Here is a 9,105-nt window from a genome sequence, read left to right as displayed (position 1 = left end):
CAGCTTTTATGACATCAATCTTTAGAAAAAACTATTAGTCTTTCAGAGCGTTTTCTTCTGCGTTACGGGAAAAAAAAAAGCTACTTTAAGGCCTGATCTTTATGTCTTTATGAGGAACATCAAGTGGATTCAATGGAAGAGGAAAAGACTGGACACATCAAAGGTCAAAGGTTAAATGTCCAGAGAGAAAACTGAGCAAAAAGAAAAAAACATCTGTCTCACTTTAAGAAGATTTCACAGATTGAGAATTATTAAAGAATCAGATTTATTGATTATGATTTCTTATTACATTTCTTATTTTTTGACATTTTTATACATAATATTTTTTTTGCTCAAAGCCGAGACTTGAAACCAAAACCCACTCACAGGAGGTCACCATGAACAGGATTAAAACAAACCTTAAAACATTTTAAAAGAACTGAAACAATAAAGAGAAGAACCCAAAATGGAGTAAAAAGTATCCACAGTTACATTTGACTGAAGTTCAGAACTTTTCTTCTTGTTCTTAGTCACTTTGACCTTTGGAAGTCCACTGCAGTGAGGACCAGAGGAGCAGAGTTTGAACCTCCAGCATTTAACCAGGGACTGAAATATGGAAACAGTTTCTCCCTGAAGCAGCAGCCGCTGAAGGAGAAGAGAAGATCTTCAGAATCTGCATCATAAAAGGAGACCAGACCCTCACCATAGTCCACAAACACCCCGACCTTCTGAGGAGCTCGCTGCAGGGACAGAGGGACAGGAGAGTGTTTACAAGCCAAGTACTCATCTTTGTTTCTCAACCTGATGCACCAGAATCCATTTTTAGGACTCGCTGTGATCTTTCCCTTCCTATTGATGGACTCTTGGGCCACTCCTAAATCCCAGTCTGTTTTCCCTTTGACCTGAACTTCAAAGTAAAACCTGCCTGAGGAGAAACTCTGCTTTCCCAGAACACAAGCACTACAATCAAACCTCAGAGGAAACTCCGGGAGCTTCTTCCTCACATCAGTGTGATGAACCTGTTTGAGATCTTCAGACAGAACGAGCCATGGTTGAACAGTGTCTGGATCCAGAGTGACGTCCACCACGAACTGCTGCACTCTCTTTAGCTCGGCTTTAAACACTTTGTTAAAGACTTGAGGGAGATGTTTCTCCAGCTCAGACAGAGCCCGGGCTGCACTGCCCTCACACGTCTCCGGCTCAAAGCTCACGCTGCTCCACTCCTTCAGCTCAGCAGCGGGCGTGAGTGCAGGGCAGCGCTGTAGAAAGTGGAGGGGGTCTTGAGAGCGTGAGAGCCGCTCCGCCTCAGTGCTGCTCTTCTCCAGCTCACAGATCTCCTGTTCCAGCTGCTGCACCAGCTCCTGGGCTCGTTTGTGGCTCCGGCTCTGCTTCTCCTGCAGCTCCTCTAAGATCCGGTCCTGACGCCTCTGAACAGACTGCATGAGATCAGTGAAGGTCTGCAGCCCCACAGCCTTCTCTCTGTGGATCTCTGTGTCACTGAGCTCCACACAGCGCTGGATCTCCTGGACCTTCAGCCTCCTCTGCTCCACCACGTGCTGGCTCTGAGCCTGAGTGTGCAACAGAGAGGACCTCCTGCGCTCACACGCCTCCTCCAGAGACAACAACTCATGGTTCTTGTGCTCTAGAACACACAGGGTACAGACGCAGCTCTGGTCAGTGCCGCAGAAGAGCTCCAGGGGGCGCTGGTGTGTGGGACACATCCTGTCTTCCATGTTCTCCATAGGCTCCATCAGCTGGTGTCTTTTAAGCGACTGTGAGATGAGGCTGGAGATGGGTCTCACAGAACGAGGACAGACAGACCAGGCAGGACTTCAGGGCCTTCAGTTTGGGCTCAGAGCAGACGTCACACTGGACCTCACTAAAGGTCATCATCTCGTCCATAGAACTGCTCTTGTTCTTGTCCAGTTTAGCCTCTGAAAGCAGCTCTCGCAGCAGTGTGTTGACTCTAAGCTCAGGTCTTCTGTCATAGAAGGGGCCCAGGCCTCACAGATGCAGCGTTTGCAGAAGTTGTGTCCACATGGAGTGGACACTGGCTCAGAGAACACCTGCAGACAGATGGAGCACAGGAACGTCTCCTCAGAGCTCCTTTCACTTGTGGAGGACATCTCTGAAACACAAGGTCAACATCAGTTACTCTAAAATCAGACTTTTCCATCAGAAAAGTCAAACTCCAGGACTCAGTCTGAGAAGGTTTTGACCGACAGCCTCTGGACGTTTAAACAATACTTTATTCTGATTGGTCGAAGCATCACAACAGAGTGCAGTTGTGTGCAAGTTTGTCACAAACTAAATGTTCTGTATTTTTTACTCAAATCGTCCGTTGGCGCCGCCATGTTTGTTTTGGGTCAATTGTTTTGACTTTGACCCAAACCACAATGCTGCTCTGTGATTGGCTTGTTAAACCACTGACGCAAACGAATCAGCGACAGCAAATAAAGATGAACTCTCAAGAGTTTGAGAAGTCACAAAAATCACAGAATTTATCTTCCTGACAAGGTCAGAGAAAGAGCTTTTATTTTGAAAGGTTCCAGGATGTGGTCAAGAAAACTGAACCAGACCAAGTCCAGACCGAGTGATATTTTCCTAATAGAATAAGACATTTGAACAAATAGATTTAAAACAAGCTGTTGACTCTTGGTCATTGGAATAGAATCTTAAGTATATTCATTGATTTAAATCCTTTTTACATTCTGCTCCAGTTTCACAGTTTGACATTAAATTCTAATAAACTTTTGAACTTTCATGAGTGAAAACTGTTCCAGATCCACAGCGATTTGAGAACTCAGCTTCTGCACTCTCCCGTCTGGACTGATACAACACACGTGCGTTTGTTTATTAGCGCACGAATCGCATCGCATCTCTCGTCTCCCCTAGATTTCCGTCTTCTTCTGAGTCAGCTCGTACTGTCTTTCTCCGTCTTCATTTTGTCCTGTACACTGAGGGAACTATATTATGATAGATCAATGCGCGGAAACGTGGGGCGAGCCGCACGCGGCTGCAGGTGAGCGGTAGGTGCGTTTTATGATTGATACGTGGCAGGACTAATTGGCTGTCCACACCACGAGGAAATAAGACTCAGATCAACCTTTAAGTTTAACTTTCACTTCCACAGAAATTACATTTATTGCAGTGTATTTTACAAACTAATGTTGACTTGAATCAAAGAAGTGGTGACATAAAGTGCAGGATTGACAGCAGCAGCAGAAGTTTTCTCTTTAGTGGAATTAAATCAGTATAAGAGAATCACAGTGTAAGTGTGTGAAGCAGACCAAGTACTGCACTACACCACCAGTAGTAGTAGTAGTTGTAGTAGCAGTAATAGTAGTTGGCCTAGTAACACTGACCTGTGCTGGAGCAGATTGTTGAGGGTTTGAAGCTGCTGAGGTGCCTTTGAGCAAACGCACACTGAGTGTTTCCTACTTCAGTCTGTGACAGCAGAGGGAGGAGTCAGGGAGGCAGAGGGAGGAGTCAGGGAGGCAGAGGGAGGAGTCAGGTTGGCAGAGGGGCGAGGCACAGGTGAGACAGGTTTATCTGTGAGTCATGCTGCCGATCCGAGCAACTACAAAAAAACACAGTCTGCAAAGGAAGTAACACAAGTACCGGAGTCAAAGTACTGGAGTCACAGTACTGGAGTCACAGTACTGGAGTCACAGTACTGGAGTCAAAGTACTGGAGTCAAAGTACTGGAGTCAAAGTACCGGAGTCAAAGTACCGGAGTCACAGTACCGGAGTCACAGTACCGGAGTCACAGTACTGGAGTCAAAGTACCGGAGTCAAAGTACCGGAGTCACAGTACCGGAGTCACTGTACCGGAGTCAAAGTACCGGAGTCATAGTACCGGAGTCACAGTACCGGAGTCACAGTACCGGAGTCAAAGTACTGGAGTCAAAGTACCGGAGTCAAAGTACCGGAGTCACAGTACCGGAGTCACTGTACCGGAGTCAAAGTACTGGAGTTAAAGTTCTGCAGTACAAGTACTGGAGTCAAAGTGCTGGAGTCACAGTACTGGAGTCACAGTACTGGAGTTAAAGTTCTGCAGTACAAGTACTGGAGTCACAGTACTGGTGTCACAGTACTGGAGTTAAAGTTCTGCAGTACAAGTACTGGAGTCAAAGTGCTGGAGTCACAGTACTGGAGTCACAGTACTGGAGTTAAAGTTCTGCAGTACAAGTACTGGAGTCACAGTACTGGAGTTAAAGTTCTGCAGTACAAGTTGTTGTTGTTGTTGTTGTTTTATGGCGGTTGGCATCCGAGTGTTGCATCACCGCCAGACTTCATTCCTCAGACTTTGTCGTAGTCCTAAAAGTTGTTCTACCAGTGCTTTGACCTCCAGTGCTTTGACAAAGCCCAAGAGGTCATGAGATGCCTTTGTCATTGTATCCTTGTATTGTAGTACAAGTACTGGACATTTTAATAGACCAGACCTAGAATTAGAGCTGAACAAATCCTTCTATTTGATGCGTCACAATCAGATACAGTTTGGTGTTTGTAGGAGCTGTTTTATGGCCAATCTTTACTCTCTGTGGGAGGAAAATACATTAAACATTATTATTGCGGTGATGGCATCCAAACATATTTGAAGATTGAAGACACGTCACAGACAGTTGCACATGTTATTTTATTTTATTGGTCCACACGTCAAGTAAAAAGCACTTGTGGCCGACGTCTGAAACAGTCACGTGACGTATATCAAACATGTCGGTAGACACTGACTGCAGCTGCGATGGCCGAGTGGTTAAGGCGTTGGACTTGAAATCCAATGGGGTTTCCCCGCGCAGGTTCGAACCCTGCTCGCAGCGGTATGGAACTTTACCTCGGGTTCTTTAGGTTCTGGTTCCTCTGGCTCTGGAAATTCAGGCTTTGAAGCCTCAGCTTCTGTTCTCACTTTATGCTATGTAATAAAACTAAACCTTTTAAGATTGAATGTGGCTAACTGGCGCCCTCTGGTGGCGGCTTTTAGTAACAGCTTCTAAAACATCAATCTTTAGAAAACTCGAGTCTTGTTTGATGTACAGCTGATGGAACCTTTCTTCAAGACACTTTCACACGTGACCCAGGAGCGTGTGCTCAGGATACACTGACCCCAGGAGCCGTGTGCTCAGGATACACTGACCCCAGGAGCCGTGTGCTCAGGATACACTGACCCCAGGAGCCGCGTGCCCAGGACACACTGACATCTGCTGCTGAAACACAAACACATGAAACCTTCAGACAAACAGCAGCAAAGACAGAAGAGCAAAAGGATTTGTGTGACAAGGATAAAACATCATCTTTTCCCAGTGTGAGACAGAAGATGAAGCAGACTTTAGGCTTTAAAGTGACTCCAGGTTCTGTCCTGGTTCTGCTCTACATCAGACACTTCAGGCCTGTTGGATTCACACGTCACATTTTACTCCCAAAAATGAACCACAAACACACATGAGCCAGCGTCCAGAGCTGCGGCATGAAAGAAGTGAACTATAATAGACCTTTTAAGTAAATATAATAATAAACCCTTTAAAATGCATCGTCACAGATATTTTCAGGGATTCACTGATTTAAATACTAATGATTTAAAAAACATTTTGAATTTTCAGTTTAAAAAGTCAATTTGCTTTTCTATTTCAAAGATTTGAAATAAGTCTATATTCTAGCTTCAGAAAAGGTTTATTTCCATTGTCAGGGAACAAAATCCACAGACGATGAACAATAATAAAAGTAAGGTATATCAAATCAAAGAAGACACGCATTAAAGAGAAGAAAAACAATTTACTATAAGATGAAAAGAGACATATTTTTACAGTCAAACTTACAGACGCAGTGCAGAAAGTGAACAGTGCAGTGACCGGTGTTAAGAAGTGTTCATACTTCATACTTCACAAAAGTATAATAAGTGTTTAAGTGTGTAGTATATCTGTATTTAAAAGTAACAACTATTGTAGCTCAACATTTCTGAGCATTTGTCAGGTAAAACATGTGCAGTTAAATGCAGCAAAATCCCGAGTTAAATGTGTTTAAAGCAGCTCTGACGTCACTCACGTGTCCAAGGCTTTTATTGTGAAATTCTGAGGTGAATCCCACTTTTTACAGTTAAATCACATTATGTTCCACTCAAACTTTTGGAAATGAGACGGAATTTAACATGTATTACTTCACACAGTTTTGAAGGGTTTATAGATTGAAACAGTGATAAAACATATGTGACGTGAATCTGAACCGTGACAAGTCTTTACACAGTATCTGCATGAATAATATTATTATATCAGCTCATGTTGTAAAACGTAAATGAAACACCTGCAGTGCCTAAAGACACCGCTGAGAGGCGCTGTTTACTGTAGAGCCAGTGATGTTTAATGAAGCTAGAGAAATCTGTGGCCGTGACTGTCAGAGCAGCAGAATTCTAATCATGTAAAATGTGAAATATGTATGATATGTATGTATATGTAAGAAAATAATGTAAAAACAGGGCCAGAATATAAAGTGATTTAATATCATGTATTTGTGTAGAACTCTGTCCCTGTCATGACATTTTTATCTGACTTATGGACATGTTGAAGTTTAGTCTATACAGACTGCGAGAGGCGAAGATCGTTCTCAAGTTCTTTATTTGATGAAAACAGGGAAAAACAGGCAAAACAGCGGCATGTTGTTCGTCTTGCAGCTGAGATTCGACCCGTCACAAGAATTAGCTGTGTTTTATATCGCTGTTGCTTGGCTCTGATAAACATGGCCTGACCTTCGCTATGACGTCCGCTTTAAGATTGTTTAGACTAGTCCACAGATAATCAGAAAATACACAGAATAGTTAAAATACACAGAATAGTTCATTGTGACCCATATGCAGCAAGATCGTCTTGACTCATGATAAATAAGACACAGACTTGACAATAATTTGATCAATATCCACAATTCCCCCTTTTGATCACATTCACATGTGATCACACTAAAGAGGCGCCAGACGCAACTTCACAAATTAACAGAAGGTAAAGCCCCCAAAAACATATTAAATGTTTAGAAATCAAATTAAATCATTATATAATCAAGCAAATCCTTAAAATAACTAATTTAGTAAAAATCTATGTGAGACAAGGAGCATCCCCAGTTAGCGTAAACACATGGTGGGATATAGTAATCAGATTAGACAGATTCTGGAAAAATTATAGGAGTCTCGTCACTATCAGAGTTAGATTCGTGTTTGGCAGAGTAATAGCATGTGTAATCAGGGTCAAAAGATAAGCAGGTTGTCTAGTAAGAGCAGATGCAATCAAGTGTTCTATAAGTGATCTAAGACAGCACAGCATCCAATCATAATCAATACACAGGCAATAACAATAATATTGGTGAAAAACAGAAACAGTGCCAGCCCAGGGCCCAAAGATGTGGTATAACCACAAGGGGCAAGGGTGGTGGTAGATGATTCTGGCTTGACATGTGTTGGCTCATATTCATCATTTGAGGTCTTTGAAATTGGCCAGGTTGGTTTGGGGCCATTTGGTGTTGACCTCTTTGTGTTTACCCTATGGGGCAGTCTTGAGCCCAATGTCCAGTTCCAAAGCAGTTTAAGCACTGATCAGGAGCCACGCTGAACCTGTTTTGTCCTCTTCCAGCTCCTGCCCCACGTCCTCTTCCATGAGAGAATGTATTACGTTCACGTCCTTGATTGTAGATGATTTCTGAAGCAGGTGTGTTGTTCTTTGGTCCTGTGGCGGATGGGACGGCCTGTGGTTGTGCCATAGTGGGTTGTACTTGTCCCAGGACCATTTTAACCGCCATAGCAATCTGTTGGGCACTGTCTGACACTGGATTCTCTTCTGTTGCCACAGCCATTACCTTGGCAGACTTATTTTGCTTCTTTTTATCATTCACCTCTTCTTGGACCTTTTTGAGTTGAAATTTGATCTTTGCCATTTTCATTTTTTCCATATCCTCATTCCGTCCATTTTTTCCTTCAGGTACTTAGCAACGTGATGTTGGCAGTTGGCATCAAACTCTTTTTCTGTCTTTGAGTAAAGACCAACAACGTCAGCCAAATGATCCTGGACACATTTGGGTAGTCCTTTCACCAGAGTAGAAAAGAACATGATAGTGTTGCCAGTACCAGGTTGTATGGGCTCTCCAGTTGCATCATGGAACTGTGCTTTAGCTCTTTGCTTATATGTAAAGTAGTCTTCACCATTTTTCATTTCCAGAGCCAACAGTGCGTCAGGAAGGCAGGTGGGATACATTCCTTTAAGTACCTGAGTTAACTGAGGCTTTATGGTGGCAAATGATGTGGATGCTCTAACTGGAGCATGAATCTGTTTGGATACTTCAGAACGGATCCTGGCCGCCGTATTCTCATCTGTTGCTCTTATAAGAATTGCAGACACATCTCCCCAGCAAAGTGTTTCTCCCGCTGTATTCGTGGTCAATGCTCTGAGGAAGGCCGGCGCACCTTGTGTCAGTTCGGGCAGTTTTAACATCAGCCCTTCTAGATCTTTCAATGCGAATGGTTGGTACACTTCTTGGTTACTTGCAGTCATTCAGAGAGGTGCAATGAGAGGAGGAGCTTCTTCAGCGCTAGAAACCTCATCCTCTTCTTCCTTGGTACCTTTGTCCACGGGGAGCGGGTGAAGTTCTCCACTCAGGAAAGCGTCATCGTATCCATGCTCATCCACCATTCCTGTGAATGCTCCCACCACATATTGATTTGGTGTTGACACAAATGGGTCTAAACCCGTTTTCTTCTGTTGCTCCACTCCTCTTTGAATGTGGGGTTTCTGCTGTGCTTGCTTCTTACTTTTAGCTTCTATTAGCCCAGTTCCTAGGACTGTGACTGGTTCCCCCTTTCGTCCAAGCTGTTTTTCTTGTTTCCTGCGTAGCTCAGCCGCCACTTCCCGTTCCTTTTCTTCCAGTAGTCGTTGTAATCTTCTTTCTTCATCTGTGTCCGAAGCCAATCCAGGTGGTGACCATGCATTGGTGGCAAGTTGTTCTTTTTGAGCCACTGTTTGCTCGAGCATGAATTTGGAGATGTGATTTTGGCTGGAAACCAATGTTGTCAGAGCTAACACCTGTTGCTTCAAATCCTGCAACTGTCTTTGTTCTTGAGTGGGTTCTGACGGGACCATAGTCCGAGTACCCGAGACT

At 43.7% G+C, this 9,105-nt stretch overlaps 1 non-coding gene and 1 pseudogene across 1 annotated transcript; one reads left to right on the top strand and one right to left on the bottom strand.

Annotated features, from left to right (window-relative positions):
• Nucleotides 1-479: 479 nt before the first annotated feature.
• On the bottom strand, nucleotides 480-2,105 carry LOC140358140 (E3 ubiquitin-protein ligase TRIM21-like; annotated as a pseudogene).
• A 2,612-nt stretch (nucleotides 2,106-4,717) lies between these two features.
• trnas-uga (transfer RNA serine (anticodon UGA)) lies at nucleotides 4,718-4,799 on the top strand. Its single transcript has one exon. It is a non-coding gene; the product is annotated as a tRNA-Ser (tRNA).
• The last annotated feature ends 4,306 nt before the right edge of the window (nucleotides 4,800-9,105 follow it).

Source organism: Eucyclogobius newberryi, unplaced genomic scaffold (assembly GCF_026437365.1).
Source record: "Eucyclogobius newberryi isolate DKJ021-1_F unplaced genomic scaffold, fEucNew1.0.hap1 SCAF_13, whole genome shotgun sequence".
Lineage (NCBI taxonomy): Eukaryota > Metazoa > Chordata > Actinopteri > Gobiiformes > Gobiidae > Eucyclogobius > Eucyclogobius newberryi.
The sequence above is the reverse complement of the archived record's forward strand: the minus strand, read 5'-3'. Positions and strand labels throughout refer to the sequence as shown.